The sequence below is a fragment of the Bubalus kerabau genome, chromosome 1 (assembly GCF_029407905.1).
Source record: "Bubalus kerabau isolate K-KA32 ecotype Philippines breed swamp buffalo chromosome 1, PCC_UOA_SB_1v2, whole genome shotgun sequence".
Lineage (NCBI taxonomy): Eukaryota > Metazoa > Chordata > Mammalia > Artiodactyla > Bovidae > Bubalus > Bubalus kerabau.
In genome coordinates, this window is record NC_073624.1 from 167916520 (window position 1) to 167933323 (window position 16804).

Consider the following 16804-nt stretch of genomic DNA (forward strand, 5'->3'; position numbering starts at 1 on the left):
CAGGCCTCCCTGTCCATCACCAACTCCCGGAATTTACTCAAACTCATGTCCATTGAGTCGGTGATGCCATCCAACCATCTCATCCTCTGTTGTCCCCTTCTCCTCCCGCCCTCAATTTTTCCCAGCATCAGGGACTTTTCCAATGAGTCAGTTCTTCCCATCAGGTGGCCAAAGTACTGGAGTTTCAGCTTCAACATCAGTCCTTCCAATGAACACCAGGACTGATCTCCTTTAGGATGGACTGGCTGGATCTCCTTGCAATCCAAGGGACTCTCAAGAGTCTTCTCCAACACCACAGTCCAAAAGCATCAATTCTTCAGTGCAGCAGCAGCTTTCTTTACAGTCCAACTCCCATCCATACATGACCACTGGAAAAAACATAGCCTTGACTACATGCCAACTACTTTGTTGGCAAAGTAATGTCTCTGCTTTTGAATATGGTATCTAGGTTGGTCATAACTCTCCTTCCAAGAAGTAAGCGTCTTAATTTCATGGCTGCAGTCACCATCTGCAGTGATTTTGGAGCCCTCCAAAATAAAGTCAGCCACAGTTTCCACTGTTTCCCCATCTATTTGCCGTGAAGTGGTGGGACCGGATGCCATGATCTTAGTTTCCTGAATATTGAGTTTTAAGCCAACTTTTTCATTCTCCTCTTTCACTTTCATCAAGAGGCTTTTTAGTTCATCTTCACTTTCTGCCATAAGGGTGGTGTCATCTGCATATCTGAGGTTATTGATATTTCTCCTGGCAATCTTGATTCCAGCCTGTGCTTCATCCAGCCCAGCATTTCTCATGATGTACTCTGCATAGAAGTTAAATAAGCAGGGTGACAATATACAGCCTTGACATACTCCTTTTCCTATTTGGAAACAGCCTGTTGTTCCATGTCCAGTTCTATCTGTTGCTTTCTGACTTGCATAAAATTTCTCAAGAGACAGGTCAGGTGGTCTGGTATTCCCATCTCTTTCAGAATTTCCCACAGTTTATTGTGATCCACACAGTCAAAGGCTTTGGCATAGTCAATAAAGCAGAAATAGATGTTTTTCTGGAACTCTCTTGCTTTTTCCATGATCCAGCAGATGTTGGCAATTTGGTCTCTGGCTCCTCTGCCTTTTCTAAATCCAACTTGAACACCTGAAAGTTCACAGTTCAGGTATTGTTGAAGCTTGGCTTAGAGAATTTTGAGCATTACTTTACTAGCGTGTGAGATGAGTGCAATTGTGCAGTAGTTTGAGCATTCTTTGGCATTGCCTTTCTTTGGGACTGGAATGAAAACAGACCTTTTCCAGTCCTGTGGCCACTGCTGAGATTTCCAAATTTGCTGGCATATTGAGTGAAGCACTTTCACAGCATCATCTTTTAGGATTTGAAATAGCTCAACTGGAATTCCATCATCTCCACTAGCTTTGTTCGTAGTGATGCTTCCTAAGGCCCACTTGACTTCACATTCCAGGATGTCTGGCTCTGGGTGAGTGATCACACCATCGGGATCATCTGGGTCATGAAGATCTTTTTTGTACAGTTCTTCTGTGTATTCTTGCCACCTCTTTTTAATATCTTCTGCTTCTGTTAGGTCCATACCATTTCTGTCCTTTATTGAGCCCATGCTTCCATGAAATGTTTCCTTGGTATCTCTAATTTTCTTGAAGAGATCTCTAGTCTTTCTCATTCTATTGTTTTCCTCTATTTTTTTGCACTGATCATTGAGGAAGGCTTTCTTATCTTTCCATGCTATTCTTTGGAACTCTGCATTCAAATTCAAATGGGTATATCTTTCCTTTTCTCCTTTGCTTTTCACTTCTCTTCTTTTCACAGCTATTTGTAAGGTCTCCTCAGACAGCCATTTTGCTTTTTTGCATTTCTTTTTCTTGGGGATGGTCTTGATCTCTGTCTTCTGTATAATGTCATGAACTTCCATCCATAGTTCATCAGGCACTCTGTTTATCAGATTTAGTCCCTTAGATCTATTTCTCACTTCCACTGTATAATCATAAGGGATTTGATTTAGGTCATACCTGAATGGTCTAGTGGTTTTCCCTTCTTTCTTCAATTTAATTCTGAATTTGGCAATAAGGAGTTCATGATCTGAGCCACAGTCAGCTCCCGGTCTTGTTTTTGCTGACTGTATAGAGCTTCTCCATCTTTGGCTGCAAAGAAGATAATCAATCTGATTTCAGTGTTGACCATCTGGTGATGTTCATGTGTAGAGTTTTCTCTTGTGTTGTTGGAAGAGGGTGTTTGCTATGACCAGTGTGTTCTCTTGGCAAAACTCTATTAGCCTTTGCCCTGCTTCATTTTGTACTCCAAGGCCAAATTTGCCTGTTACTCCAGGGGTTTCTTGACTTCCTCCGTTTGCATTCCGGTCCCTTATGATGAAAAGGATATCTTTTGGGGGGTGTTATTTCTAAAAGGTCTTGTAGGTCTTTATAGAACCATTCAACTTCAGCTTCTTTAGCATTACTGGTTGGGGCATAGAGTTGGATTACTATGATATTGAATGGTTTGCCTTGGAAACGAACAGAGATCATTCTGTCGTTTTCGAGATTGAATCCAAGTACTGCATTTCAGAGGGTTTTTTTTTTTGTTTGTTTTTTGCTTTTTACTGTGATGGCTACTCCATTTCTTCTGAGGGATTCCTGCCCACAGTAGTAGATATGATGATCATCTGAGTTAAATTCATCCATTCCATTCCATTTAGTTCACTGATTCCTAAAATGTCAACGTTCACTCTTGCCATCTCTTGTTTGACTACTTCAATTTTTTTGATTCATGGACCTAACATTCCAAGTTCCTATGCAATATTGCTCTTTACAGCATTGGATCTTGCTTCCATCACCAATGACATCCACAACTGAGTATTGTTTTTGTTTTGGCTCCATCTCTACATTCTTTCTGGAGTTATTTCTCCACTGATCTCCAGCAGCATATTGGGCACCTACTGACCTTTCGAGTTTACCTTTCATTGTCCTATCTTTTTGCCTTTTCATACTGTTCATGGGGTTTTCAAGGCAAGAATACTGAAGTGGTTTGCCATTCCCTTCTCCAGTGGACCACATTCTGTCAAAACTCTCCACCATGACCTGTCTGTCTTGGGTGGCCCTACACGGCATGACTCATAGTTTCATTGAGTTAGACAAGGCTGTGGTCCATGTGATTAGTTAGTTTTTAGTTAGATGGTTAGTTTTCTGTGATGGTGGTTTCTGTCTGTCTGCCTTCTGATGCCGTCTCTCAGCGCCTATCTTACTGGGGTTTCTCTGACCTTGGACGTGGGGTATCTCCTCTCGGCAGCCTGCTGCTCCAGTGCCCCTTGCTGCCCCTCCAGCATCAATCTCTACTAATATGGCAGCCACTAGTCACATGTCACTTTGAACAGTAAATTGAAATGTGGCAAGTATGACTAAGGAGCTGAATATCAAATTTTATTTAATTTGAAATCGTGTACATTTGAAAGGCTATATGTGACTAATAGCTTCCTAATGGACAACATGCTAAAAATTCATATATATGCATGATAAATCATTGATGAAGGATTATATTCAGGTGTGGAGATGTAGCACACAAGTGTTTCCCTATATTCCTTTTCTCATTGAAAAGGTAATATTTAAAGAACAAAATGAAAGCAATAGCTTCTTAAAAGATATGTAAAATCTGTTGTAAAAAAAAAAAAAAGAATTACTAGTCAAATCACATTTCCTTAGTAATGGGATGTTCCTGGAGTCATGGGGGAGTGTCCAGTGGTCAACCCTCCCTGGGGAAAGGCATGGCCAAGAAGGCTGTTGCTGCTATATGAGCTGGGGTCCCGTTCTAGGTGGCAGGGCAGGAAAGGCAGAGGTTTCTGAGGCTTAGGGGCTGAACTGGAAAGACCTACATCAGCAGCCAAACAAAACTGGCCCCACTGTTCCTAATGGGGTTAGGAACAGAAAAAAGAGGGGTAAGCAGTGTTAGGGTCAGGAACATGAAGTAACTGGGCCAGCCTGGGTGAGTTAGTGTAGGGTGTTGGAAGAACAAAGGGTACCTCTCGTTACGAAGCCTACAGGCATCTCAATTTGAAGATGGGCTGTGCTGGGTGGAACCGCACATAGTCACAGTGGGCACGCCCATCATGGGACTTACTTAAATGAGTGGCATCCATTTAGCCCATTCTTTTCATCAACAGACCGTGTCCCCTGTTGATGGATTGTTGACATGCACAATGGGGATGGATCCAGCATAGAATTAGGGCAAAGGAGCAGTTCCTCTTCGGAGCGTCTATTGTTGTGGCCTGCAGACCCAGGGGGTAGAACTGAGCAGTTTGATTTAATGATGAAGAAATGCCTCACTGCTTCTGAAGTATCTCAGAGTAAAAGAAGGATTGCTGATGGGCTGTTTTATAGACACCAACTTTCCAGCTCTAAGTAGGAACAGGCATGTGTTTGTTTATTCATTTCCAGCTTTCTAAAGATAATAGAAGATAAGATTAGTGGGCCAAAGTCCATAGATAATGAAGTCCAACATCCTGACTTCCTCATCTTTCTCAAGAACAAGATCTGGCTTCAGGGAATAAGCTTTAAAGCTGGATATTCTTCATCAGAATATTGTGTACAAGGTGCTAAGTGCTTTCCCCTGCACTGCTGCTGTTTATGTGAGTACGTAACGAAGATGGGTCATAAGGAAAGAGCTCTGATGAGGAATGATTGAATGCTGACAGTGGTGAGAGAGTGTTCACCAATTCTTCAGACTCAGACGAAGCAAGGTGGGGCTGGTGAGCATCAGAACCTGTCCAGGGAACAAGCTGATGGGCATGAGATGGATAAATGGGACCTGGCCAGTTTGGTGGGGTCTAGGATTGGGTACCTGACTTTTGATAGTCATCTCAAATGGCTCATACTGTGAATTAGTTTGCTGGGTGTCACAACCGAGTGACTGAAGCGACAGGAATGTGGTATGTCACAGCTTCAGAGACTGAAACTCTGAAATCAAAGTGCTGACAGGCTGGCTTCCTTCTGAGAACTGTTTCGGAGCGTCTTTTCCAGGTCCCACGTCCTTGACCAACAGATGGCCATTTTCATGTTCATATGGCATTCTCCCTATGGCTCTCTATGTCCAAATGTCCTCTTCTTGTACGGATATTGGGCATATCTGCATTGGGCTCACTCTAATGACTTCACTTTAACTTATTACTTTTGCAGAGATCCCATCTCCAGATAGTTGCATTCTGAAATACTAGGTTAGGATTCCAACAGATATGTTTCGGAGCAGCACAGTTCAACCCATGACAAGCTGGCGATATCTCTTTTCACAATGCCCCTCTTGCTTTTCTTTTTTTGTTCCACTTTTAGTCATCCTGGGAAAACTTACTTTTAAGCAAAAAAAAAATTTTTTTTTGGTCTGTGCTGGGTCTTCGTTGTTGCGCATGGACTTTTTCTAGTTGTAATGAGTGGGGGCTATTTTCCAGGGTGGTGCATGGGTTTCTCTTTGCAGTGTCTTCTCGTTGCAGAGCTCTAGGCGCACCGGCCCAATTGTTATGGTGCATGGGCTTTGTTGTCCCACAGCATGTGGAACTGGAGAATGAAATGGCGACCCACTCCAGTGTTCTTGCCTGGAGAATCCTGTGGATGGAGGAGCCTGGTGGGCTGCTGTCCATGGGGTTGCACAGAGTTGGACACGACTGAAGTGACTTAGCCTACATGCACGCATTGGAGAAGGAAATGGCAACCCACTCCAGTATCCTTGCCTGGAGAATCCCAGGGACGGGGGAGCCTGGTGGACAGCTGTCTATGGGGTTGCACAGAGTCGGGCACGACTGAAGCAACTTAGCAGCAGCAGCAGCAGGATGTGGAATCTTCCTGGACCAGGGATTGAACCTGAGTCCTCTGTATTGGCCAGTGGATTCTTAACCACTAGACCAACAATGAAGTCCAGAACTCACTTTTGGTGTCACTTCTTCCAGAGAGTACTCCCGAACTTCCAGGTTGGACTAAATGCTTTTTCTCCCTCTATGCCCCAAGTATATCCTAAAGTTCCTCTATTTTTACACATATGGTATCATAGTGAGAGTCATTGATGTGTCCTATAGTATCTGTGAGACCATGAGCTGTACATTGCCGCATTCACAGGACCCAGTGAGGGAGAGAATGCAGAGTAAGCCCTGTGCTAAATGCTTTCTGCACTCAGCCTCCCAAGACGTCCTGGCCACACGGCTTAATGGGCAGCCCCCCTCCGCCCCCACCTCCACGTGGTTCTCCAGGGCATATTGACACCTAGAGTGCCTGCGAGTCATGTGCCATGGGCTGTGTCCTTACCCTCTACCCTTCCCAAATTCATATGTTGGAGCCTAATCACCAAAGTGATGGTATTGGAGTCAGGCCTGTGGGGGGCAATTAGGTCATGAGGGTGTAGTCCCTGTAAAATAAGAGATTAATGCTCTTATAGGAAGAAGAGGAGACAGCGAATCTCTCTCTTTGCTCTCCACCATGTGAAGATACAGTGAAAAGATGGCCACCTGCAAACCAGGAGGTAGGTGCTCACCCGTTTCTGGATCTGTCAGTGCTTTAATCTTGGACTCCTTAACCTGCAGAACTCTGAGAAATAAATTCCTGTTGTTTAAGCCGCCTGATCCATGGTACTTGTTATAGCAGTCACACTAACTAAGAACACCCTTAGTTAGAACTAAGAACTAGTTAGTTAGAACTAACTAAAAACACCCTTAGTTAGTTAGAACTTTCAAACCAACACTTAAATATATTTACTTATTAATTTATTTGACTGCCTTGGGTCTTAGTTGTGGTGTGTGGGATCTTTATTGCAGCGTGTGGGGTTAGTGGCTCAGAGGTGTGTGAGATTGTAGTCTTCTGACCAGGGATTGAACCCATATCATCTGCATTGACAGGGAAATTCTTAACCACTGAACCATCAGGGAAGTCCCCAAAACATCACTTTTAGTCAACGTGAGGACTTTTCTATACAAATTCCATGTCCTCTAATTGCTTTGCACTGGAAGATTAGGCAGGCCAAATATCAGTGCATTGGCCAGAAATACCAAGATAAGGCAAACGCAGAACATCACTGGATAGGCAGGAGTCCTTATCCTTAAGTGAGATGGTTATGCAAAGTGACTGCAGTACAAGGAGGGTAAAGTCACCGCTCAAGGAGTATGCACTGTCAGGGCAGCCGAAGGATCCAGCAGCATCCTGAAAGACGTAAATTTGGTATGGGGCTTTACGATAGGGTTTCCACAGGCGGAAGAAGAATGGGGAGGATGCAGATGCTCTGAGAAATATAGGTTTACCCACGAGGCCTGCTGGGTTTGAGGAGCAAGCTGGAGAAAGTACATCTGGAATTAAGAGAACATTTCTGGGTGTGGATCTGTCTCCTACCCACAGAGGAGATACCCAATAGTTCGTATCACAGTTTTGAAGAGGGCATGGTGGCCCGGAGTGGTGTTGGTGTCTCATGAGCTTTATTTAGATGATGCGTGTGCAAACGACAGCATCAGGAACCTCTGGGCTTCGGCAATGGGCTCGCGGGAAAGCTGTATTTCCATAATCTGACCTACAGTGGAGGGAACTGGGCCCAGGATGTAGAGAAGGTCAGCGTTGGAAAGGCACCCCGAGACCTGATAAGATGACCTCACAAGTCAAGAGAGAGTTCTAATATCACTGGGGGATTTGACTCTAATCTAGAAACGAAAGCATAAGAGCTGGACAAACAGGCCCAAGGTGAAATCTGCGCAACATGGAAGAAAGGCGATGGACACAGAGCTCAGGACAGCAAGACCGAATCCAGCGCTTCTGCTGGTGTCAAGGAGCTCACCAGCTCACGGGGGCTTTTATAACCTCAGCCCCTGATGGTCCTAGATGAGCTCTAGATTGGATTAGCCCAGAGCCGGGCAGGCCTGAGACAGTCAGAGGATAACACGGGTCACAGGGCGAACTTAGAGGGGTTCACGGTGGCTTTTTAACAGGAATGTCTAGAAAATAACTTTGCCTGTTTGCACAGTTAGAACATTTGATAGTCAAATAAGACAGAAGGAAAGAATTGACCTTATAAGTAAACTGGTCATGAAAGTGTTGAGTGTCTATAGACACAGTCAAAGAACCTAGGAGGGCATTATGAAGTCAAACACTCCCTAAATTCATGATGCCTAGTGAAATTTTTAGGTGATTTGGGAGACTTTATTAGCTTCAGGCTGTTATGTATGTAGTGCAGTGTTAGCCGCTCAGTCGTGTCTGGCTCTTTGTGACCCCATGGTCTGTCCATGGAATTCTCTAGCAAGAATACTGGAGTGGGTTGCCATTCCCCTCTCCAGGGGATCTTCCCAACCCAAGGATTGAACCCAGGTCTCCTGCATCACAAGCAGATTCTTTACCATCTGAGCTACCAGGAAAGACCAAGTTGTTAGCCCTATAATTATTTGGCAAAGCCATGAAAACAAATGGCAACCAGATATACTTACTAAGAATGAGGCTGAGATTTTACTGAAAAGTGAGATTCTCTGTCTGCTCTTTTCATCCTGTTTTGTCTTGTTTTAAAGTGATTCAGACTCAGGGGAACTGTAAGAAGTCTCAAAATACAAATACACAAAGTCTAGGGACCAGATTATGAAATGGAAGGAAAGACTAGATAAGAAAAGGAAAAACATGCTAAATAGTAAGGACTTCATTGTTTTCCTAAAGCAGAAATATTTGAGGTTCAATCGCACCACCTACTAGTGCTTTGATCTCGACAGGCGATGACCTGATAAGTGTATCCAGCACACGGGGCAACTGTCCTAGCGGGGGCGACACTAAGCAACTGAGCCCCCACTTCTGAATTTCAGGTTCCGCATCTGCAAAAGGGAACGCTTATAAAGCCCTGTCCAACTCAATGAATTGTGACAAATGTCAAATGAGGTACTTACTTGAGCCACAAGCCAACGTGTAGGTAAATTTTAATATTATCTCCCAGAACTGGAACAGACGCATTGGGCTCCCCCAGCTGTAATGAGCACCTCGGATGGCTGCCCCCATGCTGTTGTAATTCGATACAGAAACAAGGAAATCACATGTGAGCCAAACACTCTGGGAATTTTTGAACACTGACTACACACAAGCCCGTGAGAACACTTCATAAGATTTTACTCCAGTCCCCTGTTTAGAGAGGTCCATATGGACTCAGATTATCTTGACCTCCGTTCATCTACTATTTCTCAAGTGGAGTTCCTGAGAAGTATGATGCTGACCCTTTGCATGACATGTGTCCAGCAACTCAGATTGCTCAACAAAAACACAAAGGCACTTAGTGTTCATCATTCTCCAAACACCCACTTTCCTAACTTCAGCGTGTGCAGTTGCTGGGTCTGTTTCCAATTATCCTGGGAAGCTGCAACCATGGCCTCACCCTTTGCTCAGAATACCGCTGGGCTCCCAAGGAGGGCAAGGCACAGAGAGCAGACAGGCTCACCAAGAAAGGCTATTTCCATTTACATGACATCGGCACCTTCACAAGTGTGGCCACATTGTATGAGAAGTGGGGCCCAAGGGAACAATAGTCCTTCAACATGTACTTTGATATTTTGGAAACGATGGAAGTCATTAGGGAGAGAAAAATGGGAGAAGGTAAAGTGCCTGTCCCTGCAAAGCTATTATTTTAGCGGAGCAAACAAATGTCTGTATCTGTATCTAAACCTATATTTCAATATCCATCTACATTTCTTCTTTACTGTGTGTATACAATTTAATTACACATGGCAATATTTCTTATGAGGTCAAATAAAACAGGAGGAGGGACTAGTGGCTGAGAGTGTGGTTGGAGGGAGGTTATTTATTTTGAATAAGTGGTCAGTGAATGGCCCTTTGGAGAAGGCGGTACTTGAATGCTTTGAGGACTTGAATGGAGTTAGCCAAAGACAGATTTGAGAAAACAAGTCTTCCAGATCCAGGGAATGGCAAAGGTGAAAAGGGTGTCAATGAAGTGGTGTGAGTTACCGGAGGAGAGGGGCTGAGAGGTCACGGCCCTTTGTCGAGGCTCTTGTGCAAACCGCAGGACAACAGCGGGCCAGCTCCTCCCCTCCTTCCCACGCCCTATCCCCAGCCTCTCTCTCTATCACTTGGAAAAGATATTCTCCTCTCGGGTACCCAGGCTTGCATTCATCTCGCTCCTTTCTTCGCCTTCCCATCTTTCCTACTTCCTCCACCGTATTAGCTAAATGTTTCATTAATCTATACTTAAACCTTCTCCTTAAGTATAATAGATACACAGAAAAGGGCACAGAGGTACATTTGGATGGATTTCCAGGGACTGTGCAACTTCAGATGGAAACACAACCTGACCACACCCTGAAGCCATTGCACTCTGTTTCCCCAAATACTTCCCTAGAGTATCCAATGACTTAGTTAATCTGGCCAGTTTTCATACTTTGTATAAATGGAATCATTAAGTATATGCTATTTATGTCTGGCTTCTTTCACTTCATGTCACATGATTTTGTGAGATTCATCTGCATCATTGTGTGTAGCTAAGCATCATTCATTCTTTTTGTTTATGGTACTCTATTGTGGGAATATTCCACTATTTATCAACTTGTTCTATTGCTAATGGCCATTTGGGACAGCTTCCAGTTTGGGGGTGTTATAAATAGTGCTGCTATGAATGCTGTAAGATATAAAATTTGGTGAACATATGTATGCATTGTTGTATCTGCCTAGGAGTGGAATTGCTCAGTCATAGAATAAGGGCATGCTAAGATGGAGTCGATATTATGGAAGGATTTTTCAATGTTGATTCATTTTAAAAATAATATTTATTTTTATGATGATCGAGTAATGCACATTCATTGCTGGGGATTTGGAAAAGAGAGTAAAGTAAAGCAAAATAAAACTACACATTAATCTATTTTTGTACACTCAGCTTTCCTACCCCTTAAACCCATGAATAGGGAGGGCTGACAGTACTATGCCATTTTATACTATAAGGGCCTTAAGCATCCGTGGACTTTGGGATCCACAGGGGTCTTGGAACCTATTTCCCCATGCATATGGAGGACCAGTTGTAGCACTGGATTATGGAACTGGACTCATGCTATATATCCTCTGTTTCCATTTTACATTGTAGCATTTTCAATATTGCTGCTGCTGCTAAGGCACGTCAGTCGTGTCTGACTCTGTGCGACCCCAGAGACGGCAGCCCACCAGGCTCCCCCGTCCCTGGGATTCTCCAGGCAAGAACACTGGAGTGGGTTGCCATTTCCTTCTCCAATGCATAAAAGTGAAAAGTGAACGTGAAGTCGCTCAGTCGTGACCGACTCTATGCGACCCCATAGACTGCAGCCCACCAGGCTCCTCTGTCCATGGGATTTTCCAGGCAAGAGTACTGGAGTGGGGTGCCATTGCCTTATCCATCAATATTGCTAGGTGTGTTCAAATCAATAATGGCAGCGTTTGGATGTATCAAAATAAATTTAGTGATTTAAATTTTTTTTAACATTGAATATTGTACACAGTGCTTCAGTGAACGTTACTCCATACTTATTATGGACACTTCTGATTGTTTCTTCAGAAGGTATTTTGAGGAGTGGAATTTCTGACTCAAAGGACTTATTACATTTAAAGCTCTTTGGTTTTAAACTGCTAATTTTATGTTGGCATACAGCCAGTTGACAACGCTGTGATAGTTTCAGGGACCAGCAAAGGGACTCAGCCAGACGGGTGCATGCCTCCAGTTCTCCCCCGAACTTCCCTCCCGTCCAGGCTGCTACATGACATTAAGCAGATTTCCCCGTGTTACATAGTAGGACCTTGCAGGTTATCCGTTTCAAATACAGCAGTGTGTACACCTGAGATGCTTGCTTTATATTCCTGTGCTATACAGTAGGGCCTTGTTGGTTATCCATTTCATAAACAGCAGTGTGTACATGTGATATTCTTGCTTTCTATTACTTAATTTCCCTATAGAAATTAAAAACAGAACTAATTTATAGTTCTACCTGTATTTGGCTGATTTACTTCACTGATGACCAGGATATGTTATTTTATGAATTCACACTTATGTTAGAGCTATTAAAACATTTATTTGTTAATTGACTATTTGCATATTTGGTAACTTCCCAGTTCAAATTTTTTGCTCATTTTCTGGAATATTCAAATTTTTTAATTGATTGGGAAGTAGCTATGGGTTTTCCAATTATTAACTGAATTTTATTGTGTTCTTATCATTTAACCTATATTTTGCAATTGCAAATGTGTGTAAAAGAAGGCTTGAGAGCTACAATTTACGTTCCATAAAAGGAAAGTGAATATCTGTTTTGGATATATTACTACCTCTGTATCACTTGTATCATTTCTGCTTATGGTGACCTGTGAACTGCTGAGGATCTGTAATTGAAAAGCCATTGGAAGCAGGACTCTTTTCCAGCGTTCTTCTTCTTGTTGTTCAGTTGCTGAGTCATGTCTGACTCTTTTGTGACCCCATGGACTGTAGCCCACCAGCCTTCTGTCCGTGGGATTTCCCAGGCAAAAATACTGGCGTGGGCTGCCATTCCTTCTCCAGGGGACCTTCCTGACCCAGGGACTGAGCCTGTGTCTCCTGCATTGGCAGGTGGATTCTTTTCCAATGAGTCCCCAGGGAAGCCCCTCTTCCAATATTCTTAAGTCCAAATAAATGAAAGAACTAGAAGTTATCTAAAGGACTGCTTTATCCAGTGCCTTCTTTGTACAGAAAGGAGAACTGAGGTATAGAGGTTGTAAGAGACTTGCTGAAGATCATTGCCATAGTCTGGTACTGAGGAATTAAAACTCAGGTAGCTTTCCATGTATCAACTCACTGGCTCTTGAAGAATAATCATCCCCTCTTTCTCTTAGTCTCTATTTTAGATTATGTGCACATAGATACGCATATTCTCTTCCTTGTTTTCTCTGATGATCATGTTCAGTTTCTGGGTCTCTGGCTGCATGGAGTCCCTGAATACCAGCACCTGAGAGCCTCGGCTGAACATCTGGCTCTTCCCTCCTGGGGGCCCGGGACGAGGTCCCTGCCTCAGACCTGGCTTCCCAGGTCACTCTGTAAACCAACGTGGCGAAGGCACGTGTCCCCTCCTTCTCCCCCAGGTTTCCCAAGGCCGGTGTCTTCCATGATTCCTTCCTGGTGCTCAGATCCATATGCAAAAGCAGAGCCTAAATGAGGTTCTGGAGCTCTTCCAGAGCCTTGTGGGAAAGCTGGGATACAACTGGTGCCAAACGGGTCTGTGCACTAGCTGGAGAGGATCCAGAGATGGAACGATGTCTGAATTCCTTTGAGCGCATCCTTCCAGTGGACATTTCGCAAAGCAAGACTGGCCCTGAAGGAGGACATTTCATTAGAGCTCAGCTTCTTGGCAATGCTCTTTGTAAATATATAAGGAAATTCACTTCAGAACTGAAAATCTGGACTGTATCTCTCATCGTAAAGTCAGGCTTGCGGAAAATTTCAAAGTGGCATGTGAAATGCAGGTCCAGGGTTTAGTGATCACAGGGAGCCACACGCCATGGTTGGCTATTATGACAGGGGGATGGGTTCAGCACCCTGCCCAGCTTGAAATCTGGCCCCATGGTGTGAATCAGGAACTGCCAGGCAATTTAAGAAAAAATCTTGCAGAAATTTCTGAACTGTAATACTTATAGCATTCCTAACTAAATGAGCATTAAGCAGCTCATATATTTTAGCCCTTTTCAGATTGCAAAAGTAAATATGTAAAACATTCATTTGCACAAATTTATAGGCATTCCAAGGTTAGAATGCATAATATGTGACTAGCATTCATTTCATATGTCCTGCTTCAAGAAACTTAAAAATGTGGATAAGCCAGAGAACACTAGCTAATGTCTAGATTAAAGCAATCTGTAAGTCACTCATAGTTTTTCCAGTTATAATTCAGATAAAACACACAGTTTCATTTCTTGAGAGTTTCTTATTTTTAGATTCTGTGTTTATTAACAAAAAAATTTCAAATTTCATGTTTTCTATTTAATCAAGAGGATGAAGTTAGGTCAATACTTCCAAATGGAAGATAACATTAATCAATAGAAAAGCATGATTTAAATCAATTGTCATCAGATTTGAGCAACAAAAAAGAAAATTCTCTCATGTGTCTGCTATTCTTCCCTACAGTGAACATTGCTTATGTTTTGTTTTTAGAGTATACCAAGGGAGATGCAGCAGAAAATAAATCCCAGCTGGGAGACCTCTTCCTTGCAGCTGTCTGCATAGTCCGTACTGATCACTGCGAAAGTAGCCGTGGTTCATGCTGACTTATCCACACGGTGCTCACTGACACAGTTCCCTTCCTTCCAGAGCTTCTCCACAGGGGCTTGAGGGAAGGTTGTGGGCTGAATACACTGTGCCTTGTCCCCTCCAAAGCGCTTACTGACAGGCATCTCTTTACAACAGCAGCCTGGATATCAGACTCATTGACATGGGGACGCTGAGGTCCTGATTCAGGTGAAATACCTGGATGTGTTTTGGAACAATAAGTGACCAGCAATAAGGCTGAGAACTGTGAGACTGCTGCTGCTCAAACTTTACGTGGCAAACGTAAGAGATCATGCTTGGTTCCATGTTCAAGGTCGACTGTGGCATCTTATCCTTGTCTCTTCGTTTCTTCTGTTTTAGTTTTGATGGTGAGTTCATTGTTTTTCCCCAGCTTTACTGAAGTGTGATTGCAAATGTCACTGTATGCATTTTGGTTACACAATGTGATTCTTTAAAGCTGTATAGAGTGACGATTTGAGATATATATATCGATACATTGTGAAATGATTACCACTTTTGAGTTAAGTAATACATCTATCACCTCACACAGTTACTTTTTTGAGTGTAATGGGAACACTTAAGACCTGCTCTCTTAATAAATTTTAAGAATGCAATGTAGCATTGTTAACTATAATCACAGCGTTGTAGGTTAGATCCTCAGAACTCACTCATCTTGTAACTGGACGCTTGTACCCTGTTACCATCATCTCGCTTTCTCTGCCACCACCATCCTACTGGCCCCAGCCCTGGCAACCACTGGTGTCCTCTGGCCCTGTGAGTTTGACTTTCTTAGATTCCACATACAAATGAGATCATATAGTATTAGAGTGGGCATCCTTGTCTTGTTTCTGATTGTAGAGAAAAAACTTTTAGCTTGTCATCATTATGATGTTAGCTGTGTACTTGTCAGATATGGACTTCATTGTGTTGAGGTACATTTTTTTTCATACTTAATTTGTTGACAGCTTTTATCGTGCAAGGATGTTGAACTCTGTCAAATGTTTTTTTCTGCATTTATAGAGATGATTATATAATTTTCATTCTTAATTCTATATCTGATGCATGTCACATTTACTGATTTGTGTTATAGTGAACCAGCCTTGTGTCATGGTGTATGATCCTTTTAATATGCTGTTGAATTAGTTTTCTAGTATTTTGCATCCATGTACTTTAGGGATATTGTCCTCTAGTTTTCTTTCCTTGTAGTGTCCTTGACTGATTTAGGTCTCAGGGTAATGCTGGGCTTATAGAATGAGCTTGGAAGTATTGCTTCATTATTAAAGGGAGGACTTAGTGAAATTGCGGAGGGTAATAGGCATTTACAGGCTGCAGAATGAGCATGAGGTAAGCATTAGAACAGAACATCTCTTCTTTATTGGCCATATGTTAAGGCCACATCACCAAAACCCTCTGAGCCTCAGTGACCATGTCAGTGCGACTGAAACCAGAATGCCCGCCTCATCTTGATATGAGAGACTAATGAAGGTCATGACTGAGGGCACACTCTGAAATAGAATAGTGAAACCGAATGGAAAACCCACAGATAGACCCACACAAACACGCCCAGCTGATTTCTGATCAATGTGAAAAGACAATTCAATGGAGGAAATAGCATCTTTTCAATAAATGAATAAATGGTGTCGGGACAGCCAGGGATTCATAGGCAAAAAAATAAATAAACAAAATTTACCTTGACCTAAACCTTATACCTTACACAAAGATGAACTCAAAATGCATCACATATTTATTTGTAAAACTTTTTTGATAATGCTTTATTAGTAGTAGCCTCAAACTGGAAACAATTCAAAGATCCTTCCTTCACTGGGTGAATGATCATTGGGCTAGGTGAGGAATTCTTAGAGTAGGCAGGATCTCTAAAAGGAGAAATTGATAAACTAGACATCATCAAAACTAAAATCTTTTGCTCTGTGACTCTTTGAAGAGGATGAAAAGACAAGCTAAAAACTGGGAGAAAGTATTTGCAAACTGCATATCGAACAAAGACTTCTATCTAGAGTATACACAGAATAAAGACTTGTGTTTAGACTATATAAAGAACCCTGACTCGATAGGCATGAGTTTGAGCAAGCTCTGGGAGTTGGTGATGGACAGGTAAGCCTAGCGTGCTGCAGTCCATGGGGTCACAAAGAGTTGGACAAGACTGAGAGACTGAACTGAACTAAAAGAACTCAAAAACTCAGCAGTAAAAATGAAATAATCAGATTATAAACTGGGTAAAACACATAAATAAATATTTTACTGCAAAGCAAATTCAAATGACAAATAAAAGCATTAAGTGATATTTAAACCATTGGACATTAGAAAAGTGTATATCAAAATCACAATGAGATATCACTATATACCAAATATTTAAAATGGGTAAAATAAAAAAGTACCAACACCAAGTGCTGACAAGGATGTGGAAAAACCAGATCACTCATACATTGCTGGTGGGGCTATAAAATGATATAGTCACTCTAGAACCAGAAGTTTGTAACAAAAGTGAAAAACACACTTATCACATGGTCCAGTAATTTCTTTTTAGGCATTTATCCCAAAGAAA

General features: G+C 42.5%; 1 long non-coding RNA gene across 2 annotated transcripts; it reads left to right on the forward strand.

Annotated features, from left to right (window-relative positions):
- The first annotated feature begins 4613 nt into the window (after nucleotides 1-4613).
- On the forward strand, nucleotides 4614-14940 carry LOC129641884 (uncharacterized). 2 transcript variants are annotated; one of them, XR_008709496.1, is made up of 3 exons: nucleotides 4614-4732; nucleotides 6412-6495; nucleotides 14128-14940. It is a non-coding gene; the product is annotated as an uncharacterized LOC129641884 (long non-coding RNA). The 2 variants fall into 2 exon arrangements; XR_008709495.1 differs by lacking the exon at nucleotides 4614-4732 and adding an exon at nucleotides 5416-5950.
- Nucleotides 14941-16804: the final 1864 nt, after the last annotated feature.